Genomic DNA, 12,312 nt, shown 5'->3' with positions numbered 1-12,312 from the left:
TTATCATGTGGGTTCTGATACATTTTTAATATGTACACTTTAATTTATCATATTTGTGACGTCATTCGAATACATTTTACTTCCGGTTTAGTTCCTTCTACGAGGTAAAATGTGAACGGTATTATTTTCAGTACACAGTTTAAAATGCCTTTGAAGAACTGGATGAATTATTCGTTCATTCGAGTGATTTTTGCTCTCCAATTTCTAGACTGAAAGGACCTGAACACCACAGTGTTCGTTTTGGGATCTGATCAGAATCCGACTAGAGTCCATCTGGTTCCATGGTGTAATGGTTAGCACTCTGGACTCTGAATCCAGCGATCCGAGTTCAAATCTCGGTGGAACCTATGGGTTATTTATAGCTCCGGTGTTTCTCAGAGAGAATAAGTACAATTACAAAAGTTCACATACAGTAGGTAGGAAATGCCAGTACAACCTTTTGTGTATTTTCAGAGTTATCTGCTGGCATTAAAATTGAATAAATTTTTTTTCTAACTAATCTCCACACAACACTTTACAATGTTAAAGTCGAAAGCTAACCATAAAATATTTTGAACATTATTTAAAAATGGAAAATTACAAAAGACACAGTAATCTGTGATTGGTGGAAGAGAGCAACTGGACTTGCTTGATGATTCTTGAAGACGTTTCACCTCTCATCCGAAAGGCTTCCTCAGTTCTGTCTGACTAATAGGGAGTATCAAGTATTTATCCTCTCATGGATCATCATAGAATCTGAATCAGAATGCTGATGGCTGCATTGTAGGTGGCTGATAAAAGATGTCATACACCCACCTCTGTTCAGTGATGGTCGTTCCAGGTTGACAAAAATGAACGATCCTCTCTGGCTAGATGTCTGCCAGTTTTCTGTAAGTCCTCTCATACTCCCACACCAGTCGAAGGGATCTCATCCCAAAGTGCGTAGAAACATATCTGTTTGTACGCACAATTTTCAAGAATCTTCAAGCAAGTCCAGTTGCTCTCTTCTGTCTCTGTTCTGACTCTGTTCAATTTAAAATCAAGTTTTGTGTTGAAGTAAAGGGTAAAGGGAGTTTTAATACCTCTTTTGAATCACTCCATGCTAAAATGACCTTAAGTAAGCTCAAACTAAGGAGGTTTACAGGGTGCCCAAATTCAAGTCTTTCTTATTAGAGCCTGGAGTGGAGTCCAAATTTTATATGCAATGGAGAGACCTAGCTGTATGTGAGGATGCAGGCATTTACAGATGTATCTTTCTGGGACGACCTATTAGGGTTTTGCTGGGATTCAAACCTGCTTTGTTGGTGTGATAATCCAGCAAACCCCCACTAGGCCAGCAGGGGGATGACTCAAGTGCAGAGGCGTGAGGCGGAAGTAGAAAAGTATCAAAAAGTTTATTTACAATATTTACAGTCCAAACAAAAATATAATCCAAAAAACGCTCAGAAGATGAAGGGAAAAATAAAATATCCAAAAGGTCAAAGTTAAATACAAAAGCAAAAAACTAGAAAAGAAAAGGCAAAATACCAATGCTCAGAAGATAAAAAAACAGTAAACACAAAGTCCAAAAAGAAAAGCAAAGTGCAAAACCAAAGAGACAACGGCAAGGAACACAGAACAGAGGTAACTGGAGCTAAAGATAACAGCACAAAGACTCCGTGACAAGAGGACTGAACTCAGGGGTATAAATACACAAGCGAAAATAGGCTTCTGTGACACTAATGAGGACTAGGCGGGGCACAAGACACATGGAAAGCAACAAACATAAAACACAGAAACAGTGGTGGCCTCTAGAGGCCAAAACAAACATGACAAGAAAATGAAATAACAGCAGCCTCTAGAGGCCAAAACAGTCCCAGTCCTAACAGGACCCCCCCCCCCAGGAGCGTCTCCTGACGTTCCCAGGGCGATCCGGATGGGCCGAATGGAAGTCCCGACACAGTTCTTTATATAAGACGTCCCGAGCAGGAACCCAGCAGCGCTCCTCAGGACCATAGCCCTCCCAGTCCACAAGATATTGCAGCCCGCCGCGGACCCGGCGGGAGTCAAGCAGGCGATGCATAGTGAGCACAGTCTGACCCTGGAAGATGCGGGAGGGTGGGGGGTTCCTAGGGGCAGGGGCATACGTGGACGTCAGTATGGGTCGCAACAGGGAAACATGGAATGTGGGGTTGATCCTCAGAGTCCGGGGCAACTGGAGCCGATAGGAGACAGGGTTCACCCTGCGCACCACCTTGAAGGGGCCAATGTAGCGAGGAGCAAGCTTGTGGTTCTCCACCCGCAGTGGAAGGTCCTTAGTGGACAGCCAAACCCGCTGCCCAGGGCAGAAAGCGTGGGCAGGTCTTCTATGGCGGTTGGCCTGAGTCTGGTTGGTTCTGGAGGTCTGGATGAGGGTCTTCCTGACCTTGCTCCAGGTCTTGCGACACCGTCTCACATATTGGTTGACTGAGGGCACCCCCGCGTCCTCCTCCTGGTCCGGGAACAGAGGTGGCTGGAACCCGAATTGGCACTGAAATGGCGACAGCTTGGTGGCTGATGACTGCAGGGTGTTGTGGGCATACTCTGCCCATGGCAGCCAGGTGTTCCACGATGTCGGGTTATCCATAGCCAGGCCTCGCAGGGTGGTTTCCAGGTCCTGGTTGAGCCTCTCCGTCTGGCCATTGGACTGTGGGTGAAACCCAGAGGAGAGGCTGGCAGTGGCTCCGATGACCTTGCAGAACCCGTGCCACACTTGGGAGGAGAACTGGGGCCCTCGGTCTGAGACAATGTCCTGTGGGAGACCAAAGACTCGGAAGACATGATTAAAAATAAGTTTGGCTGTTTCAAGAGCAGAAGGGAGTTTGCACAGTGGTATGAAGCGGCAGGCCTTCGAGAATCTGTCGACTATAACCAAAATGACAGTGTTACCTTGAGACTCAGGGAGACCCGTGATGAAGTCGACTGCCACGTGGGACCAGGGACGCCGGGGAATGGTCAGAGGATGCAGGAGACCCTGGGGACGCTGTCGCGGGTTCTTGGTTCTGGTGCAGACCTCACAGGACAGGACAAATGACCTAACTTCCTTCTCCATGTTAGGCCACCAGAAGCGTCTTTTCAGGAAGTCCAGGGTCCTCCGAGCTCCCGGGTGGGCGGTGAGAGGGGAAGAGTGACCCCACTGGAGAACCTTGGCCCGGGCTTGATGTGGGATGTACAAGAGGCCCGGTGGCCCCGTCCCAGGACCGGGGTCCTGGCGTTGGGCTCGTCGGACGGCCTTCTCAATACCCCAGCGGACAGGGGCCACAATCCGGGACACAGGGATAATAGGCCCGCCTTCAGTCTCCCTGTTAGTGGCAGAGAACAGCCTGGACAGTGCGTCAGGTTTGGTGTTTTTGGAGCCGGGGCGGTACGAGAGGGTGAAGTCAAACTGACTGAAAAACAGGGCCCACCTAGCCTGTCGTGGGTTCAGTCTCTTGGCTTGCTGGAGGTACTCCAGGTTCTTGTGGTCAGTCCAAACCAGGAATGGATGTTGCGCTCCCTCCAGCCAGTGCCTCCACTCCTCAAGGGCCAGTTTGACCGCTAGCAGTTCTCGATCCCCCATATCGTACCGGGACTCCGCAGGACTCAGGCGGTGGGAGAAGTAAGCGCAGGGGTGAAGCTTTCCTTCCGAACGTTGAGAGAGCACCGCGCCGACACCACTGTCCGAGGCGTCCACCTCCACGATGAATGGTTGGGAGGTGTCCGGGAGGACCAGAATGGGTGCCATGCAGAAGCGGTCCTTGAGGTCTTTGAACGCCTTTTCCGCCTGAGGAGACCAGACATAAGATCCACCTGTCCCTTTGGTGAGGTCCGACATGGGTGCTGCTACAGAACTAAAGTTCCTGATAAACTTGCGGTAGAAGTTAGCAAATCCTAAGAACCGCTGAACCTCTTTGATGGACTTGGGAGTGGGCCAGTCCCGGACGGCCAGGGTCTTAGCTGGGTCCATTTGGAGTTGGCCTGTCCGTACTATAAAACCCAGAAAGGAGACCTCGGGAACATGAAATTCGCATTTCTGGGCCTTGGCAAACAGATTGTTCTGTAGCAGCCTCTGGAGAACCTGGCGGACATGGTGGCGGTGCTTCTGCACGGTCTTGGAAAAGATAAGGATGTCGTCGAGGTAGACAAAAACGTACAGGTTAATCATGTCCCTCAAGACATCATTGATTAGGGCCTGAAAAACAGCTGGTGCGTTGGTGAGTCCGAAGGGCATCACCTGGTATTCGTAGTGCCCAGACGGGGTGTTAAAGGCAGTCTTCCACTCGTCTCCCTGTCGGATACAGATGAGGTGGTATGCGTTCCGTAGGTCCAACTTGGTGAAGACGGTGGCGCCTTGGAGCAGGTCAAATGCTGTGGACATCAGCGGAAGGGGATATCGGTTGCGCACAGTGATCTTGTTCAGGCCCCTGTGGTCAATACATGGTCGGAGCCCCCCATCCTTCTTGCCGACAAAGAAGAAGCTGGCACCAGCAGGTGAGGTGGAGGGTCGAATGAACCCAGAGACCAGGGCGTCTTTGAGGTATTCCTCCATGGCCTTGCGTTCTGGCTGAGAGAGGGAAAACAGTCTGCCACGAGGAGGGGTAGTCCCAGGGAGCAAGTCGATGGCACAGTCGTAGGCCCGGTGCGGAGGAAGAACGGCAGCCCTGCTCTTGCTGAAAACTTCCTTGAGATCCCAGTACTCTGTGGGAACTTGAGATAACTCGGTGAGATCAGGAGGCTCGGCAGGAGACACAGGAGAGCTAGAGAGCAGACAAGAGGCATGGCACGCAGGGCCCCATTCCACAACCTGGCTTGTTACCCAGTCTCTGCGAGGGTTGTGGCGGGTAAGCCAAGGAAGGCCTAGAATCACTGGGAACTCTGGTGAAGGAATCAGGTGCAGGGATATTTCTTCCTTGTGACCTTGAGACTGGAGGAAGACTGGAGAAGTAACTTGGGTGACTCTTCCATCACCTAACACTTGGCCATCGAGGGCAGACACAGACAGTGGGACTTCAAGAGGTGCAGTCGGGACATTGATACTTTGGGCGAAGTTGACATCCATAAAGTTTCCAGCCGCCCCTGAGTCTAACAAAGCTTGACAAGAGTGGACAGACTCACCCCAGGAGATGGAGACCGGGATGTAGATTCCTTGGCCAGGGAGTCCGGGAGAGAGGGTAGGCCCCGTCACAACCCTCCCTCGGCTGGACGGGGCGGTCCTTTTCTCGAGAGTTCGGGACATGATGCTCGGAAGTGACCAGGCTTGCCACAGTAGATGCAGCACTTGTCCCTCCTTCTGCGCTCCCTCTCAGATGCGGAGAGGCGAGTACGACCCACTTGCATGGGTTCTGGACAGTCACTGGAGGAGGTAGACGGGCTCCAGGTAGAGGCAGGGAGGCTGGGGAGGCTCAGGACTTGGCGGCGTTCTCTCATTCTGTTGTCCAGACGAGTAGAATGTGAGATGAGAGTTTCGAGGTCACTTGGGCCTCCAATAGAGGCCAGGCCGTCCTTGATGGGGTTAGACAGACCATGGTGGAAGGCTGACACCAGGGCAGTCTCGTTCCATCCACTTACTGCTGCGAGCGTCCGGAACGAGATGGCATAATCTGCGACGCTTCCTTCTTGCCGGATGGACATGAGCTTTCTGGCTGCGTCGGTACTGATGTCCGCCTGGTCGAAGACCCGAAGCATCTCTTCAGTAAATAGTTCAAAATCAGAGCACTCGGGTCCCCGTCTCTGCCAGATAGCTGTTGCCCAAGCTCGTGCCTTACCAGCTAACAAGGTTATCACAAAGGCGATCTTGCGGCGATCCGTAGTGTAGGTGGTAGGCTGGAGCTCAAAGGTGAGTTGGCACTGGGTAAGGAACTCCCGGCACTCACCGTGCTTGCCGTCATACCTCTGTGGTGCAGGAAGGCTGGGTTCACGAGGTGAAGGAGACAGTGTGGCAGGAGGCACTGGAGCAGGAGCTGGATCAGGATATGCAGGCAAAGGTGTCAGCTGTGCCAGGGTTTTCCCAATTTGCTGAAGCAGCATCTCATGGCGAGCAAGGGCCTCACGTTGGCTTGTGAGTGTTCACCCATGAGTGTCCATGGTCGCTCCGAAGCATGTCAAAGCTGCCATAATTCCCTGAAGGTTGGCCAGGTAGACAGTTGAAGCAGCCTCTGCTGAGTCGGTCATGACAGAGTCTTTCTGTTAGGGTTTTGCTGGGATTCGAACCTGGTTCGTTGGTGTGATAATCCAGCAAACCCCCACTAGGCCAGCAGGGGGATGACTCAAGTGCAGAGGTGTGAGGCGGAAGTAGAAAAGTATCAAAAAGTTTATTTACAATATTTACAGTCCAAACAAAAATATAATCCAAAAAATGCTCAGAAGATGAAGGGAAAAATAAAATATCCAAAAGGTCAAAGTTAAATACAAAAGCAAAAAACTAGAAAAGAAAAGGCAAAATACCAACGCTCAGAAGATCAAAAAAACAGTAAACACAAAGTCCAAAAAGTCCAAAAAGAAAATCAAAGTGCAAAACCAAAGAGACAACAGCAAGGAACACAGAACAGAGGTAACTGGAGCTAAACATAACAGCACAAAGACTCCGTGACAAGAGGACTGAACTCAGGGGTATAAATACACAAACTAAAATAGGCCACAGGTGACACTAATGAGGACTAGGCGGGGCACAAGACACATGGAAAACAACAAACATAAAACACAGAAACAGTGGCGGCCTCTAGAGGCCAAAACAAACATGACAAGAAAATGAAATAACAGCGGCCTCTAGAGGCCAAAACAGTCCCAGTCCTAACACGACCCCTACCTCTGGGTGCTGGTTTGCTACGATGTTGGGCGTGGAACTCTTGCTTCAGAAGGGGGTCAAGGATGTCCTTGGATTTGACCCAGCTTTGTTCCTCTGGCCCGTACCCCTCCCAGTCTACCAAGTACTCAACTTGGCCTCCTCTACGTCTTGAATCGAGGATCTTGTTGACCTGGTAGATGGGATCTCCTTCAAGGTCAAGTGAGGGGTGTTCTTGGGTCAGTGTGTTGCTGGTGATGGGTCCTGAGATGACAGGTTTAAGGTGTGAGACGTGAAAAGTGGGTGATATTCGGCTGTGGGGAGGGAGTTCGAGACGGTATGACACTTCGTTGATGCGCCACAGGACTTTGAATGGCCTGATGTATCGAGGTTGGAGCTTCCTGCAGGTGTTGGTCTCCCTTAGGTTTTTCATGGCCACCCATACTCTGTCACTAAGTAGGAAGTTGGGAGTCTCTCCTCTATGCTTATCTGCATATGGGTCATTCCATGCCAAATCAACAAATATCTGACAAATTTATGCTCGACCATCTCAGATTTCAATGAAATTTGGAGGGCTCAGAGATACTATTAAAAGAAGTTAATCCCCAAAATTTGAGCTTCCTATCTCCAATGGTTTCAGAGATACAGGCATTTGAATTTTTCAATTTTTTTGCATTTTGCTCAAAACATACATATTTCAAAGTGTAATATAATCTTTATTATGCAAGATAGAAACCTAAAATTTTGCACAGAGAGACTCAATGTCTTGTACTACAAGCTTCAACTTAGAATTTCAGTGGTCATTGTATATTAGATGGTGATTTTAACAAGGAAATTAAAAAGACAAATTTGCATTTTTTTCCATTTTTAACTCATTCTGGAAGCTTGCCTGTGGCAGTAATGCTTAAACTAAGAATGTTATTCAAATCTACACAGAAATATTTACCAATTTCAGTTTTACCAAGTCTCCACTATTCCTAGTTTGTCTGTAATAGGGTTTTGAAATTCGCCGATTTCTAAAACATGCCATTTTCAGTAGCAATAAATCCAATGTGGGACAGCAGTTAGGAACTTGTAAATTTTTTTCAGTAATCCCCAAGACCCATATTTTATATTTCCAAATTTTTGTTCTGTGTCTCTCAAGTATTTTTAAACTACAGGGGTTTAAAAAATCCATTTTCACCAAATTCGAATTTTTGATATATTTTCATACAACTGATATTTGAGGGTAAATAAATGCTTCAATAAGGCTCAAGTAGGTTAGGAGACATGTTTCTTCCTCAATTTTAAATAAAATTTCAATTAATGCTCAGTATTAATTATTTGTAAATTGATTTTAATCTAAGACTGTGTAACATTAGCAATCAATGACCAGCTATTGTGTACCAGTCAACAGCCAGCCTTATCAATATCAACACAGCACTATAGAGATCTTGCAGTAACGTGACCGGAAAGTACACAGCCGCCATCTTGTTGGTAAAAAACACAGCTGAATACTGCTGCACTCGTGTACAGAATGGATAAATTTCAACCGACGGACTACACGGCTCATTTCTCTAATGAACAGATAACTAGATATATGTCTAAAATAAACGATCTACGGATTAGTGACCCTTATGGCTTACCGGATGTAGTTTTCATGACCGTGTCAGTGGATATTGAACTGCCAGCGGAATACCCAGACGTGTATAATTACCTCATCAACTTTCCCTCGCTGTTCAGTGGTGAAGCACTGCATGCTTATAAATCTCTGGACAGTTATCTTTACAGAAATTCAGGATTTGTCAGCGACTCAGATGTGGCATCTTGTAAACAAGAAAATAATCCTCATTGGACGGGTAAGTCACTTAAGTAGTATAGCACTGACCAGCCGATTATAGAATAGAATAGAATAGAATAGAATAGAATAAGGTAATTCCAGTTGTAATTCCAAATCGTCCGTCTTGTTTACCATGGATCTGGCGTTGGAGAGGTAGAGGCTTGGCAGTGGAGATTTGAGTGGCTGTTTTCTGAGCTTAGTTAACAGGCCGGCTCTGCCTGCAGCCTCGCTTTTGCTTCCGCTCCCGACGCCGCCTCCTTCGCTTTGCTTCTGATAACAATCCACGGAGACCCTGCTGGTCTCGCTATCTTGTCCGGAATGTTGTGCATGCGATGGAAATCGCTACAAACCGTCATTTTCTGCTGGAAACCAATGTCCAGTAAGTCCATACGGTTGTAGTGGATATTGAAGTCTGGTACAGACGAACAACATGCAAAAATACACACAAAAAACATAAAAAACGTGTACAGGTAGGGAGAGCTTGTAGCCGCAGCCGTTGTAGTAGAACTGTATATAGTAGGGTTTTCCAGAAGAAAAGGTAGAAGTAGAAGCAGAAGTAGAAGGCGGAAATATGGCGTTTGACCGACAAGATGGCGTCTGTCACAATCTGGATCGGCTGTGACGTCACATGCAAGTGCTCCATAGGTGACCTTTGATACCAGAACAGGTGGCTCATATCTTATAGTTTTAGAGTCTGTAAACTGCATACTTGTTCAGATAACATTATATTGTTTGGATTATATTAAATACATTGTAATACAGAGCACTGAGAAAATTTACCAATGTTATTAACTGAATGTGTTTCTTTGCAAGGACTGGATATTTTGAATAGTTGACTAGGGAATTTAATTGTAGTTGCTTTCAATTTGAGATCGGTATAAATGAGTTTGTTCTTAGACATCTAGAAATGGCTGAACTTCCTCCCTGTTCTATAGGAATTGGACTAAAGAAAGATTCTGACTGCCATAAACTAACATACAACAGAAATTGTAAGTTAAATACACTCTCTCAGTATAGTTTGGAGCAAATTTCATTAATTAATAAAATTTCATTTTAGAACGTAAAGTTTCTTCTACTCGTTGCAGCTTTGCTTTGCCATATGCAGCTTTCTGTTTGTGGCTATACTTGGCAATTTTCAGTGGAGAGCAACCAATTGACACAAGGCTTTTGGCAAGTGATTCAGCTACCTCACCAGTGTATGTTGGATCCACATCTACACACATGCTCTCTTGTTCTGATTCTGAAGAACCTGCTGAATCTGCTTGGCTTAAATGTTCTTTCACTCTCTGTGAACATTTAGAACACAATTTTTGTCCAGGTTTAATATTTTTATTTATCAGTTTTGAAAGTGAATCTGCTGTTTCAGGAAGAATTGAACGTAATTCTGTTTTAACTTTTTTCTTGTGCCTTTCATATGGATCACAACAACTTTTCTGTAGCTCTTCATATTTCATCAGAAACAGTTTCTCATGATGCAGACATACTGTGTCTGAGCTTGAAATGTTCTCAAGTTCAGTTCTCTAATTAATGAAATTTGCTCCAAACTATACTGAGAGAGTGTATTTAACTTACAATTTCTGTTGTATGTTAGTTTATGGCAGTCAGAATCTTTCTTTAGTCCAATTCCTATAGAACAGGGAGGAAGTTCAGCCATTTCTAGATGTCTAAGAACAAACTCATTTATACTGATCTCAAATTGAAAGCAACTACAATTAAATTCCCTAGTCAACTATTCAAAATATCCAATCCTTGCAAAGAAACACATTCAGTTAATAACATTGGTAAATTTTCTCAGTGCTCTGTATTACAATGTATTTAATATAATCCAAGCAATATAATGTTATCTGAACAAGTATGCAGTTTACAGACTCTAAAACTACAAGATATGAGCCACCTGTTCTGGTATCAAAGGTCACCTATTGTGCTGTGTTGATATTGATAAGGCTGGCTGTTGACTGGTACACAATAGCTGGTCATTGATTGCTAATGTTACACAGTCTTAGATTACAATCAATTTACAAATAATTAATACTGAGCATTAATTGAGATTTTATTTAAAATTGAGGAAGAAACATGTCTCCTAACCTACTTGAGCCTTATTGAAGCATTTATTAACCCTCAAATATCAGTTATATGAAAATATATAAAAAATTTGAATTTGGTGAAAATGGATTTTTTAAACCCCTGTAGTTTAACAATACTTGAGAGACACAGAACAAAAATTTGGAAATATAAAATATGGGTCTTGGGGATTACTGAAAAAAATTTACAAGTTCCTAACTGCTATCCTACATTGGATTTCTTGCTACTGAAAATGGCATGTTTTAGAAATTGGCGAATTTCAAAACCCTATTACAGACAAACTAGGAATAGTGGAGACTTGGTAAAACTGAAATTGGTAGATATTTCTGTGTAGATTTGAATAACATTCTTAGTTTAAGCATTACTGCCACAGGCAAGCTTCCAGAATGAGTTAAAAATGGAAAAAAAATGCAAATTTGTCTTTTTAATTTCCTTGTTAAAATCACCATCTAATATACAATGACCATTGAAATTCTAAGTTGAAGCTTGTAGTACAATACATTGAGTCTGTGCAAAATTTTAGGTTTCTATCTTGCATAATAAAGATTATATTGCACTTTGATTGTTAGGTTTATATAAGTATTATTCTTGACCAAGAAGGCAGTAATATATTTGTGACAAAATTAAGGATTAATTTCTGTCAGTTAAAATGACCTTATGTCTCGGCTGGACATTGTTTGGGAACATTTTGTTTATTTTGATATGAAATGTGTATTTTTGATATGAGATGTGTCTGAATGGCGACAGGCTCTGCGATGATATCACACACTCACAATGGCCTTTGATATCACACACAACCATAGCCAACGTGTATTGGGAATTAAAAGTTAGATCTAAGATGCATTCAATGATTTAAGTTAGTTTTATAGTTTTAAGTTAGTTTTATAATTACAGAATATAATTTAGGGTTGTTAAGACCTTATGATTCTAATGTTAAGACTTCATGAGTTTAATCCTGAATCCTGTTTGACCTTTCTCTGGTGAAGTAGCATTTCTTTGTTTTGCCAGACATATTCTTTGTGTGGCGAGACGCACTGGGTTAAGTGCTTCTTGGCAATTGGGGCAGCCTCAACCAATGGCGTGCGTCGCCAGCCTATTTATGGTAGAGTGATTTTGAACTCTGGAGGCGTGACGACCCCCCCCCCCCCCCTCGCTGTTTCCTGTCACACCCCTTCCCGTTTACCTGTGGCCGTGTATCCACTGTTTGGCTTTCCTCCGGTCTTGTCCAGCTGTGCATTTTGTGTGCAGTGATTTCCGAACGTTTTCTTGGCGTCTGTATTAAGTGCAGATGGCCCATGAAATTCTGTGAGTCTCGCTGGGACTAGGCGAGAAGTTTTGGATCGCGTGGTGTTGCCGGTTTTGGTCCGGGTTTGCTGCTGTTCTTGCCAGCGCGTTTCTACCGAGTGCTGCTTTCTCTGATTGGTGCAGCTGCCTGCAGGAGGAGGGCTGCGAAACCACCACAGCACTTTAACACTAGTTTTAACCTTTGTAGGGTGTGTGTGTGTGAGACTGCTTGTGTGCCTGATCATCATTCATCTATAATCAGTGTGCGTGTATGTGTGCTTGGAGTGTGGTATGAGGGATATTTTCTTTTCCTGTTAAGTTGGGTATTTTTGTTTATTTGGTTTAGTCCTGCTCAGGTTTCTCCTGCTGG

The 12,312-nt window shown here is 45.0% G+C and overlaps 1 non-coding gene across 1 annotated transcript; it reads left to right on the top strand.

Annotated features, from left to right (window-relative positions):
• Positions 1 to 275: 275 nt before the first annotated feature.
• On the top strand, positions 276 to 347 carry trnaq-cug (transfer RNA glutamine (anticodon CUG)). Its single transcript has one exon. It is a non-coding gene; the product is annotated as a tRNA-Gln (tRNA).
• The last annotated feature ends 11,965 nt before the right edge of the window (positions 348 to 12,312 follow it).

This window comes from Neoarius graeffei, chromosome 3 (genome assembly GCF_027579695.1).
Source record: "Neoarius graeffei isolate fNeoGra1 chromosome 3, fNeoGra1.pri, whole genome shotgun sequence".
Lineage (NCBI taxonomy): Eukaryota > Metazoa > Chordata > Actinopteri > Siluriformes > Ariidae > Neoarius > Neoarius graeffei.
The sequence above is the reverse complement of the archived record's forward strand: the minus strand, read 5'-3'. Positions and strand labels throughout refer to the sequence as shown.